Source organism: Pristiophorus japonicus, chromosome 9 (assembly GCF_044704955.1).
Source record: "Pristiophorus japonicus isolate sPriJap1 chromosome 9, sPriJap1.hap1, whole genome shotgun sequence".
NCBI lineage: Eukaryota > Metazoa > Chordata > Chondrichthyes > Pristiophoridae > Pristiophorus > Pristiophorus japonicus.
This window is the reverse complement of record NC_091985.1, coordinates 223,125,313-223,137,921: the sequence shown is the minus strand read 5'-3', so window position 1 is coordinate 223,137,921 and position 12,609 is coordinate 223,125,313. Positions and strand designations below refer to the sequence as shown.

The window sequence follows — 12,609 nt, the reverse complement described above, 5'->3', positions numbered from 1 at the left end:
TTTAATTTTTTTTTTCTTCTTCACTCTCTCTCTCTCTCTCTCTCTCCCCTCTTTTTCCCCCCTCCCTCCCCCTTCGTGTTATTTTTTTTTGTTGCTGCCCATGGATGATCGACCTGAGAAACCTGGGCCTGGTATTAGGCCTTAGGCTTTATGTGTGTGTGTGTGAGAGAGAGAGAGAAAATATAATTGTTTTAAATAATAATTCTGCGGGAGGGAGGGAGGGTGGGTGGGGGGAAGAGAAAAGCAGAAAGATCAATCGATTAATTCGCAGTTTTTCTTGTTGTTTTTGCTTGTTTTGGTTTGCTTGGGGAGGAGAGGGAGGTGGGGAGAGAGATAAAAAAAACACACACACACACACACAGTTGAAAGGCGTAATTTTAAAAATTCGGGGGAAGAAATGGCAGAGAATCTCTTGGATGGACCGCCTTCAGCCAAGCAGCCTAAAACCTCCTCCCCGGCTCTCTCCGCCAGCAATGGCGCAGATTTTGGATCATTATTTGACTTTGAGAATGACTTGCCAGATGAACTGATCCATTCAGATCCATTAGACTGATCAACGGTGGTGACCTGGCTCAGCTTACGGGGGTTGGCATGGTGCAAGATGCAGCCTCAAAGCACAAACAACTGTCAGAACTTCTGCGAGGCAGCGGTTCCTGTATCAATATGGGACATGTGGCAGTCAGCTCTGGTGGTGCCTCATCACAATCCATGGATAGTCCAGTGCAATCAGTAGGCAGCCAAAATCAACAGAACAGTCCCAGTATAGGAAGCTTAAGTAGTATGATCAAGAGCCCCCTAACTCAAGGTGGTCTTACATCCCTTCCTAATATGGGGATTGGAGCAAGTGGAGCAAACCAGAGACTTCCAACACCACAGTCTGTGAACCCATAGAAACATGATCAGCTTCATACGTCAGCAACAGGTCTAATGTCTGGTGTAAACAGCCCAACCAACCAGGCTGGGATGAGCATGAATGCTAATATCAATCCAGCCCTGATAGAACAGTGGCAATGTTCAGGGCATGATGCAGGGACAAGTGATGAATGGCTCTCTTGGTGCTGGAAGGGGCAGACCTAACGTACAGTACTCAAGCCCAGGGGCATGTCCAACGCAAATAACCTACTCGCTGACACGTTATCCCAGGGATCTCCTCAGATGGCAGCAGGTCTCAAAGGACCCCAACCTGGTGCAATGAGCAAGATGGGAATGATGGGAACGCCTAGCCCTTATGGACAGCCATATGGGCAGAGCGCTGGTCAGACGCTTGACACCAGTGGACTTGGGCAGCAGATGGTGCTTAGGGAACAGCCTGTCTCAGTTTACAATGGATAAGAAACCTGCTGGTGGTGCTGGGATGCCAAACCTGCCGCAGCAGCCTTCTCCAGTGCAGCAGGGAGGAATGGGGCAGCCCCCGGGGCAGGGAATGGGTTCTGCACCCACAGCAGATCCCGAGAAACGGAAACTCATCCAGCAACAGCTAGTTCTGCTTCTGCATGCACACAAATGTCAGCGTCGGGAGCAAGCCAATGGTGAGGTGCAGCCCTGCAACCTGCCGCACTGCCGAACCGTGAAGAAGGTCCTGAATCATATGACCCACTGTCAGGCTGGCAAATCCTGTCAGGTTGCACACTGTGCTTCATCACGCCAGATCATCTCCCACTGGAAGAATTGCACAAGGAATGACTGTTCTGTCTGTCTCCCTTTGAAAAATGCTGGGGACTAGCATAACCAGCAATCATTACTAGCTGGGGCAGCTGTAGGATTAGGAAACTCATTAGGGTCAGTTGGGGTTGGACAGCAGAACACGCCAAGTTTAAACACTACCAGTCAGATCGACCCGAGCTCGATAGAGAGAGCCTATGCGGCGCTTGGACTCATGTATCAGGGTAACCAGATGCCTCAACCTCAGATGCAGAACCAGCAATCATCTCAATCTTCACCGGGGCACCAATCTCTGCAGTCTATGAATGCTATGGGTACCAGCCAAATGGGTGTGAATGGAAGTAATGTGGGTGTGCAGACCCCCAACCAGCAGTCCAGCTTACTGCATGATGCTATGCTGCTGTCATCCATGACCTCACCCAACCCAATGCTAAGTGATGGCACCAGTGTTAGTAATCTAAATGCAGTGCCAACAGCAACGCCCCCCTCGAGTACTGGCATTCGGAAGTCATGGCATGATGACGTCACTCAGGACCTACGCAATCACCTTGTTCACAAACTAGTTCAAGCCATATTCCCAACACCTGACCCAGCAGCATTAAAAGACAGATGGATGGAAAACCTGGTGGCTTCTGCACGAAAGGTGGAAGGAGACATGTATGAGTCTGCCAACAGCAGAGCAGAGTACTACCATCTGCTAGCTGAGAAGATCTACAAGATTCAGAAGGAACTGGAGGGAAAGCATCGGACTAGGCTTCAGAAACAGGGCGTGATACCAAACCAAAGTGGTATGTTACCTACAGGAGCAGCCCAGCCCCAAGCATGGCTCAACTGCAGGCTGGACTCCCGCCAAATGGCCCACTCTCTGACCCGACCTTTATGTGGCCAAATGTGCCAAGCCCGATCATAAACAGGATGCAGACCCCAAGTGGAATGAGCCCATTTCCACCGATGACCAGCATGCAGATAACTGGTCTGGGACAATGCTTAAATCCTCCACTAGTACATCCTGGACAGATGACCCAAACAGGACCTATGAACCAGATGGGATTAACCACTTCCCGAATGGAACGGCCTATGGTTGCACAGCATCCTGCTTAGAATCAATTCCTATCGCCGAATCAGTTTCCCGTATCCTCTCCTGGAATGAACACTGGCAGCACCACCATGACACAGGCCAGCAACCAGCCTGTCATGTCTGCGGCTCAAAACCCCTCACGACCTGTAAACAGTTCCGCTTCCATGCAGCCAGGAGCCAAGAGTGCCCAATTCAACTGCCCACCACCTCTTTCTCAGTCTTCATTTCATCAGAATTCCCCATCCCCTGGGCCAAGAAGCCTCCCACCCACCCCTCACCAGCCACCACCTAGCATTCCTCCCCAACCGCGGCAACAGACACCATCACCAAACTCGCGGCCCCAGACAATGCCTCCCCCTCCTTCACAAGTCCAGACACCGCCACAAACGCACCTTCCTCCTCCTCCACCAGTCTCCCCACAGACCCAGGTGACCGCTGGACAGAAGCAGCATCGGGAGAGGGAGCAGCGGGAGCGGGAACAGCAGCAACGTGAGCGGGAGCAGCAGCAACGTGAGCGGGAGCAGCAGCAACGAGAACGGGAGTGGGAGCAACGAGAGTGGGAGCAGCGGGAGCGGGAACAGCAGCAACGTGAGTGGGAGCAGCGGGAGCGGGAACAGCAGCAACGTGAGTGGGAGCAGTGGGAGCGGGAACAGCAGCAACGTGAGTGGGAGTAGCGGGAGCGGGAACAGCAGCAACGAGAGTGGGAGCAGCGGGAGCGGGAACAGCAGCAACGTGAGTGGGAGCAGCGGGAGCGGGAACAGCAGCAACATGAGTGGGAGCAGTGGGAGCGACCGCCACCTCGACCCCCATCAGCACAGCAGCAAAATACAACCCCAACAACCCCTACAACCATCTGCACCGATACAGTCTCAGCATCCCAGTACTCCACTTTCACAGTCAGCAGTGAGTGCCGATGGTCGAGTATCGACTCCAGCATCAGTCAGCAGTACAGATCCCAACTCTCAGCAGCCAGCTCCTGAAGCACCAGTGTCTGATGTAAAGATGGAGGAAAAGCAAGAGAAGGAAGAAACTGAGCCAAAAACTGTGGCACCAAAGCAGGAAATCAAACAGAAGGTAAAGGAAGAACCCACAACCGAAGAGTGTAAACAGGAGCCAATGGAGGCTGGTGAGAAGAAACCAGAGGTGAAAGGTGAAGCAAAAGAGGAATAAGTTAGCACAAGCTTGGCGACTCAATCATCCCCTGCGAGTGGACAGTCACGTAAGAAGATTTTCAAGCCAGAAGAGTTGCGGCAGGCTAATGCTGACACTGGAAGCACTTTACGGTCAGGACCCTGAGTCACATCCTTTCCGGCAACCTGTAGATCCCCAACTCCTGGGTATTCTTGACTACTTTGATATCGTAAAGACGCCAATGGATTTGTCTACAATCAAGCGCAAGCTGGACACTGGCCGGTACCAGGAGACATGGCAGTATGTGGATGACATTTGGTTAATGTTCAACAATGCCTGGCTGTATAGAAACATAGAGACATAGAAAATAGGTGCAGGAGTAGGCCATTCGGCTCTTCGAGCCTGCACCGCCATTCAATGAGTTCATGGCTGAACATGCAACCTCAGTACCCCATTCCTGCTTTATCGCCATACCCCTTCATCCCCCTAGTAGTAAGGACTATATCTAACTCATTTTTGAATATATTTAGTGAATTGGCCTCAACAACTTTCTGTGGTAGAGAATTCCACAGGTTCACCACTCCCTGGGTGAAGAAGTTTCTCCTCATCTCAGTCCTAAATGGCTTACCCCTTATCCTTAGACTGTGATCCCTGGTTCTGGACTTCTCCAACATTGGGAACATTCTTCCTGCATCTAACCTGTCTAAACCCGTCAGAATTTTAAATGTTTCTATGAGATCCCCTCTCATTCTTCTGAACTCCAATGAATACAAGCCCAGTTGATCCAGTCTTTCTTGATATGTCAGTCCCGCCATCCCGGGAATCAGTCTGGTGAATCTTCGCTGCACTCCCTCAATAGCAAGAACGTCCTTCCTCAAGTTAAGAGACCAAAACTGTACACAATACTCCAGATGTGGCCTCACAAAGGCCCTGTACAACTGTAGTAACACCTCCCTGCCCCTGTACTCAAATCCCCTCGCTATGAAGGCCAACAAGTCATTTGCTTTCTTAACCACCTGCTGTACCTGCATGCCAATCTTCAATGACTGATGTACCATGACACCCAGGTCTCGTTGCACCTCCCCTTTTCCTAATCTGTCACCATTCAGATAATAGTCTGTCTCTCTGTTTTTACCACCAAAGTGGATAACCTCACATTTATCCACATTATACTTCATCTGCCATTATTTTGCCCACTCACCTAACCTATCCAAGTCACTCTGCAGCCTCGTAGCATCCTCCTCGCAGCTCACACTGCCACCCAACTTAGTGTCATCCGCACATTTGGAGATACTACATTTAATTCCCTCGTCTAAATCATTAATGTACAGTGTAAACAGCTGGGGCCCCATGCGGTACCCCACTAGTCACTGCCTGCCATTCTGAAAATTTCCCATTTACTCCCACTCTTTGCTTCCTGTCTGCTAACCATTCCTCAATCCACGTCAGCACACTATCACCAATCCCATGTGCTTTAACTTTGCACATTAATCTCTTGTGTGGGACCTTGTCGAAAGCCTTCTGAAAGTCCAAATACACCAAATGAACTGGTTCTCCCTTGTCCACTCTACTGGAAACATCCTCAAAAAATTCCAGAAGATTTGTCAAGCATGATTTCCCTTTCACAAATCCATGCTGACTTGGACCTATCATGTCACCTCCTTTCCAAATGAGCTGCTATGAAATCCTTAATAATTGATTCCATCATTTTACCCACTACCGATGTCAGGCTGACCGGTCTATAATTCCCTGTTTTCTCTCTCCCTCCTTTTTTAAAAAGTGAGGTTACATTGGCTACCCTCCACTCCATAGGAACTGATCCAGAGTCTATGAAATGTTGGAAAATGACTGTCAGTGCATCCGCTATTTCCAAGGTCACCTCCTTAAATACTCTGGCATGCAGTCCATCAGGCCCTGGGGATTTATCGGCCTTCGATCCCATCAATTTTCCCAACACAATTTCACGACTATAATAAGGATTTCCCTCAGTTCCTCCTTCTTACTAGACGCTCTGACCGCTTTTATATCCAGAAGGTTGTTTGTGTCCTCCTTAGTGAATACCGAACCAAAGTACTTGTTCAATGGTCTGCCATTTCTTTGTTCCCCGTTATGACTTCCCCTGATTCTGACTGCAAGTCGTCGCGTGTGTATAACTACTGTACGAAGCTGGCAGAGGTCTTCGAGCTGGAGATCGACCCTGTCATGCAAAATCTGGGATATTGCTGTGGTAGAAAGCTGGAATTTTCTCCGCAGACCCTCTGTTGCTATGGAAAACAGTTATGTACAATCCCTCGGGATGCTACCTATTACAGTTATCAAAACAAATATCACTTCTGTGAGAAATGTTTCAATGAGATCCAGGGAGAGACTGTCTCCCTGGGTGATGATCCTTCACAGCCTCAAACGACTATTTCAAAGGATCAGTTCTCGAAGAAGAAAAATGATACACTGGACCCTGAAATATTTGTTGAATGTACTGAATGTGGTCGGAAAATGCATCAGATCTGTGTCCTTCACCATGAACTTATTTGGCCCTCAGGTTTTGTTTGTGATCCCTGTTTAAAGAAAACTGGGAAAACGAGGAAAGAAAATAAATTCTGTGCAAAAAGGTTACCAACCACTAAGCTGGGTATTTATCTGGAAACTCGTATTAACGAATTCCTCCGCAGACAGAATCAGCCGGAGGCTGGCGAGTGCATGGTTCGAGTAGACTGGGTCTTTACTCGTTGGAGTTCAGAAGGATGAGGGGTGATTTTATAGAAACATTTAAAATAATGAAAGGGATAGACAAGATAGAGGCAGAGAGGTTGTTTCCACTGGTAGGGGAGACTAGAACTAGGGGGCACAGCCTCAAAATACGGGGGAGCCAATTTAAAACCGAGTTGTGAAGGAATTTCTTCTCCCAGAGGGTTGTGAATCTGTGGAATTCACTGCCCAAGGAAGCAGTTGAGGCTAGCTCATTGAATGTATTCAAGTCACAGATAGATAGATTTTTAACCAATAAGGGAATTAAGGATTACGGGGAGCGGGCGGGTAAGTGGAGCTGAGACCACGGCCAGATCAGCCATGATCTTATTGAATGGCGGAGCAGGCTCGAGGGGCTAGATGGCCTACGCCTGTTCCTAATTCTTATGTTCTTATGTTCTTATGGTGCACAGTTCAGATAAAACTGTGGAAGTCAAGCCAGGGATGAAGACGAGGTTTGTTGATAATGGAGAGATGGCAGAGTCTTAACCTTAGCGAACAAAAGCTTTGTTTGCCTTTGAAGAGATTGATGGTGTGGACGTGTGTTTCTTTGGCATACATGTGCAGGAGTACGGTTCAGACTGTCCTCCGCCCAATCAGAGACGTGTGTACATATCATACCTTGACAGTGTACATTTCTTCCGCCCTCGATGTCTGCGAACAGCCGTCTATCATGAAATCCTGATTGGATACTTAGAATACATAAGGAAATTGGGATACACAGCGGGGCATATTTAGGCTTGTCCTCCAAGTGAAGGTGATGATTACAGTTTTCACTGCCATCCGCTGGACCAGAAAATCCCTAAGCCCAAAAGACTGCAGGAGTGGTACAAAAAGATGTTGGACAAGGCAGTGACAGAGCGAATAATTCTTGATTATAAGGATATATTTAAGCAGGCAACAGAGAATAGATTGACCAGTGCAAAGGAGTTGCCATATTTTGAAGGTGACTTCTGGCCGAATGTGTTGGAGGAAAGCATCAAAGAGCTGGAGCAGGAAGAAGAGGAACGTAAGAGAGAGGAAAACAACACCCCTGGTGAGAGCACTGATGGAAAAGGGGGACAGCAAGAGTGCCAAGAAAAAAAAATAAGAAGAAAACGAGTAAGAATAAGAGCAGCCTGAGCCGAGGTCACAAGAAGAAACCGGAAATGCCCAACGTGTCCAACTACCTCTCCCAGAAACTCTCTGCCACCATGGAAAAACACAAGGAGGTGTTTTTCGTGATCCGTCTGATTGCGGGTCCTAACTCAAACTCACTGCCAACCATCCTAGATCCTGACCCGCTCATCGCATGCGACCTGATGGATGGGCGTGATGCCTTTCTCACGCTGGCAAGGGACAAACACATGGAGTTTTCGTCACTGAGACGGGCTAAGTGGTCAACCACGTGCATGCTGGTGGAACTTCACAACCAGGGCCAGGATCGCTTTGTATATACATGTAACGAGTGCAAGCAGTATGTGGAGACCCGGTGGCATTGCACTGTCTATGAGGATTATGACCTCTGTGTCAACTGCTTTAACGCTAAGGGACATGAGCACAAGATGGAGAAGCTAGGCCTTGGTCTGGATGATGAGAGCAACTCACAAGGGTCAGAGGCCAGTACTGGAGATTCGACGTGCCTCAGCATTCAGCGCTGCATTCAATCACTGCTCCATGCCTGCCAGTGTCGCAATGCCAACTGTTCTCTGCCTTCCTGCCAGAGGATGAAGAGGATGGTCCAGCACAACAAAGCGTGCAAACGCAAGACCAACGGTGGCTGCCCAATCTGCAAGCAGCTTATTGCGCTCTGTTGCTACCATACCAAGCACTGCCAAGAGACCAAGTGCCCCGTGCCATTCTGTCTCAACATCAAGCACAAGCTTCGACAGCAACAGCTGCAGCACCATCTGCAACAAGCCCAGCTGCTACGCAGGAGGATGGCCACAATGCAGCGGGGTGGTGTTGGAAAACAAAGCCTGCCATCCCCAAGTGGCACGGCGCCCACTACTCCACCAGGGCAGCAACCGACCACCCCGCAGACTCCTCAGCCCCAACCCCCAGCTCAGCCACAGCCCCAGCCCCAGCCCCAGCCACCACCACCAACTAACATGCCTTCATACAGCAACATGACCAGAAGTCAGCCACAAGCTCCTATACTGCAAGGCAAGCCAACTGGACAGGTGGTGTCTGCTGCCCAGGTTCCACCTCCTATTCAGCGACCACCGCCACCAGCTGCAGTGGAAATAGCTATGCAGATTCACCGAGCAGCCGATGCCCAGTGACTGATGGCACAGCAGCAATCATTCTAGCGGCTTGGCATTATGAATCCTCATATAGCACCCATGAATCAAATGCCCGGAATGAGCATGAACCCACAACAGTCGCAGCGAGGCCACAATCACACGGATCAGGCAATGGGACCAACCAGCATGCAGCAGGCACAGTGGGCACAAGCTGGAATGGCCCAGACTCAGCAGCATCCACAAGGAATGCAAAGACCAGTCATGCAGATAGCCCAGCAAGCCCTGCAAATGAACATGCTGCTCCAACCGCTGCCGCCCATGTGCCAAGTTACATCAGCGGCACCTCAGCCCAACAGAGGTGCCATTCCCCAAGGAGCCCTGCAGGACTTATTGCGGACTCTCAGGTCTCCGAGCTCCCCTATGCAGCAGCAGCAAGTGCTCGCTATCCTCCGCTCCAACCCCCAGCTTATGACTGCTTTCATCAAGCAAAGGGCAGCCAGGTATCAAAGAGGCCAAGGTCAGCCAGGTATGCAGGGACAGCCTGGAATGCAACCACAGCCAGGAATGCAGGCTCAGCCAGTTCTTCAGGAACAGCAAGGCATGCATGACAACCCAGGCATGCAGAACATGAGCCCCATGCAGCTTGGAGTTCAGCGGCCCAACATCCCTCAGCATCAACAGCAGCAGCAACAACAAAGTATGGGTGGGATCAATGCACAGGGACAGCCCATGAACATGAACCACCCCACCATGAACTCCCACTTCAGGGAGCTTTTGATGCGACGTCAGCTCTTGCAACAGCAGCAGAAACAGCAACAGCAACAACAACAGCAATCAAACCCTGGCATGGTTGCTGGCATGGCTAGCCAGTTTCAACAGCCTCAAAGCTCTGGTTATCCCATGCAGCAGCAGCAGCAGCAATAACAGCAGAGGATACAGCATCATATTCCCATGCAGCAGGGAGCCATGGGACAAGTGGGACAAACGATAGGGCAGATGGGCCAGCTTCCACAAGCCGGAATGGTAGCCGAGGCCAGTTCCAGTCTCCATCAGGCCCTCCAGCAGCGGATTCTCCAGCAGCAGCAACAGCAGATGGGTTCGCCAGCCCAGTCCAACTCCATGAGTCCATAGCAGCACATGCTCCCTGGCCAGGCCCAGTTACCACACCTCCAGGGCCAATACCCATCTTCTCTCAGCAATCAGGTATGGTCCCCACAACCCATGCAGTCACGGCGCCCGCAGTCACAGCCACCTCATTCCAGCCCCTCGCCCAGGATGCAGCCTCAGCCATCTCCACACCATGTCTCGCCACAGACTATCTCCCCATATCCGGGAATGGTAGCTGTCCAGGCAAACCCCATGGATCAAGGATACTTTGCTGCTCCAGACCAGAGTGCAATGCTTTTTCAACTTGCTAACCCTGGAATGGCAGGCTTACATGGTGCCACCAGTGACCTTGGCTTGGGTTCTGACAACCCAGACTTAACAGGCACAAACATTAATCACAATACACTAGACATCTTGTAGCATTTTGGGAGCAAATTCTCATTATCCGTCTTTACTTAGGGTTTTTTGTACTGGAAAACAATTTTGAAATTTCTAGGGAGGACTATTTTCCCAGAATTCAGTGAACTGCAATTTATTGAGAAAAAAACTGAGGGATGATATTATACAAAGAATATATTTTTTGTATTGACTGGTGTACAGTCAGTCCTTTGTTTTTTTTTGTTTTCCTGTTCTGTTGTTTCAATTGTAGATAGCCGATACCTACATTTTTTTAAGAAAGGGAGAGTTGAATTCACATTTTTATTTTCTAACTTCAAAGAATCTTGTAAGCGTTTGTCCATTAACGCGAAGCATTTCACAGAAGAGAGGAACAGCCTGTGTTACAGTATGCATTTGTTTTTTTGACAGCAAAGGATTACAATACCTCCTCTTGTGTATCCCCTTCTTCCCTTAATTTTTTTCACTTCTATACAAGGATTTGAGCAGAAATTTCGAAGTATTAATAATTTGTACAGGTAGAATGAGAGACTATTGCACAAACTGGCAGCTGCCAAAATCGTCCTGCGGTTGTAGAATATTGTGGGGTTTTTCAGTTTCATGGTGACATTTCACTTTTTATTTTTTTTTGGTGATACTATCGAAGGATTCTTTAAAGAGACTGTGTGGTTGATTTTATTGAACACATCCCTTGGTTTTTCCTCTTTTAGACTTATGTGTAAAACTTGAAAAAAATGGGCAAGCAGAAAAAAGGAGAAAAAAACCTATCCAGAAACGTGTAAATCATGCAATTTATTGATAATTACTTATATATATTAGCTTTAGATCACTGTATAGACTGCTAAAATTTATTTCTTATTTACCATATTGTTGAATAAACTGTGTGCAACAGCGAAAAAAAAGAGACCCACCGCTGGGGAAAGACCAATCTTACAATATACAGCGGGCCAGGGGAGGGCGCCAGAGAGCCGCGCCTGCCCGAGGCAGGTGCAGAGACCCAACGGTGGGGAAAGACACGAGGGCGGTTGAGTCCTTACCAGCAGATGGCGCCACAGAGCCTCGCCTGCCACAAGTGCAGTGACCCAGCGGCAGGGAAAGGCCCCAAGGGCGGATCAACCCTTAGAGGGCCTAGGCGGTGTGGAGAGAGAACAATGAATGGAGGGAACATTGGGCGAGTTCCGTTGCTCCATTCGGATCCTGCTCAACCTGTTTTGCTCTGTGCGTTCTGTGTAGGCACTACTTTACTCCCAAATACAGAAAGACTGTCCCGGGGGCTGTATTTCATCCGTTGGCTCATAGACATCCAGAGTGACCTCGCCGTGATCCCGGCAGAGTTTTTTCCGGGTTTCCTGAATCCAATATGTGGCGGAAGCACATGGTCCAGTTACCGCCCGATATTGGGATCCTGCCTTGGGCGGGGCAGGGAATCTGGCGGTGAAATCACTGCAGCAATGACATGGCAATGCAGCATTTCGTTTGTGAAACTTTCTGGACCACAGCAGTGTCTGAGGAAGCTGATTCCTCTCACACTGAAGTCTCACATTCACACATTCTTTGGCTTGTTCTTATTGTGTGAAATACAACCCAGGACCACCTGAGGGCAAAAGGCCGATGGAGAACACAGACCAGGACCAGTAGGAGGAGATTTCCCTTGGCAGTGAGTGTCACCCCCAGCTCCACCTAGAATCCGCTCCAAGTGTTGCTCACTCTCTGGGCGGAGAGGAATTCCTGATATTGATCCTGAGTTTATCTTCGCTCAGTGTTACCCCGTGTCCCAGAGTCCTTCTCTCAAAATTTAACTTAAAGTGATGTTTCGAAGTCCCACTTTTCCACCCGCATAACCACCTTTTCCTGAGCTCCTTCCAGCTTCTCCTTTTCAGTTTGTGAAGCCCATGTTTCCCCAGTCTATCTCAAACCTCAGTCCTTTGACACCAGCATCAGCCTCTGGCTCTTGTCCACACCGCCTCCAGTGGCTGGAGGTCTCACAGCGTCTTGCAGATAACATAGAAACATAGAAAATAGGTGCAGGAGTAGGCCATTCGGCCCTTCTAGCCTGCACCGCCATTCAATGAGTTCATGGCTGAACATGCAACTTCAGTACCCCATTCCTGCTTTCTCACCATACCCCTTGATTCCCCTAGTAGTAAGGACGTCATCTAACTCCTTTTTGAATATATTTAGTGAATTGGCCTCAACAACTTTCTGTGGTAGAGAATTCCACAGGTTCACCACTCTCTGGGTGAAGAAATTCCTCCTCATCTCGGT

General features: G+C 49.2%; 1 pseudogene; it reads left to right on the top strand.

Moving 5' to 3' along the window:
- Positions 1-397: 397 nt before the first annotated feature.
- LOC139273746 (histone acetyltransferase p300-like) lies at positions 398-10,500 on the top strand (annotated as a pseudogene).
- The last annotated feature ends 2,109 nt before the right edge of the window (positions 10,501-12,609 follow it).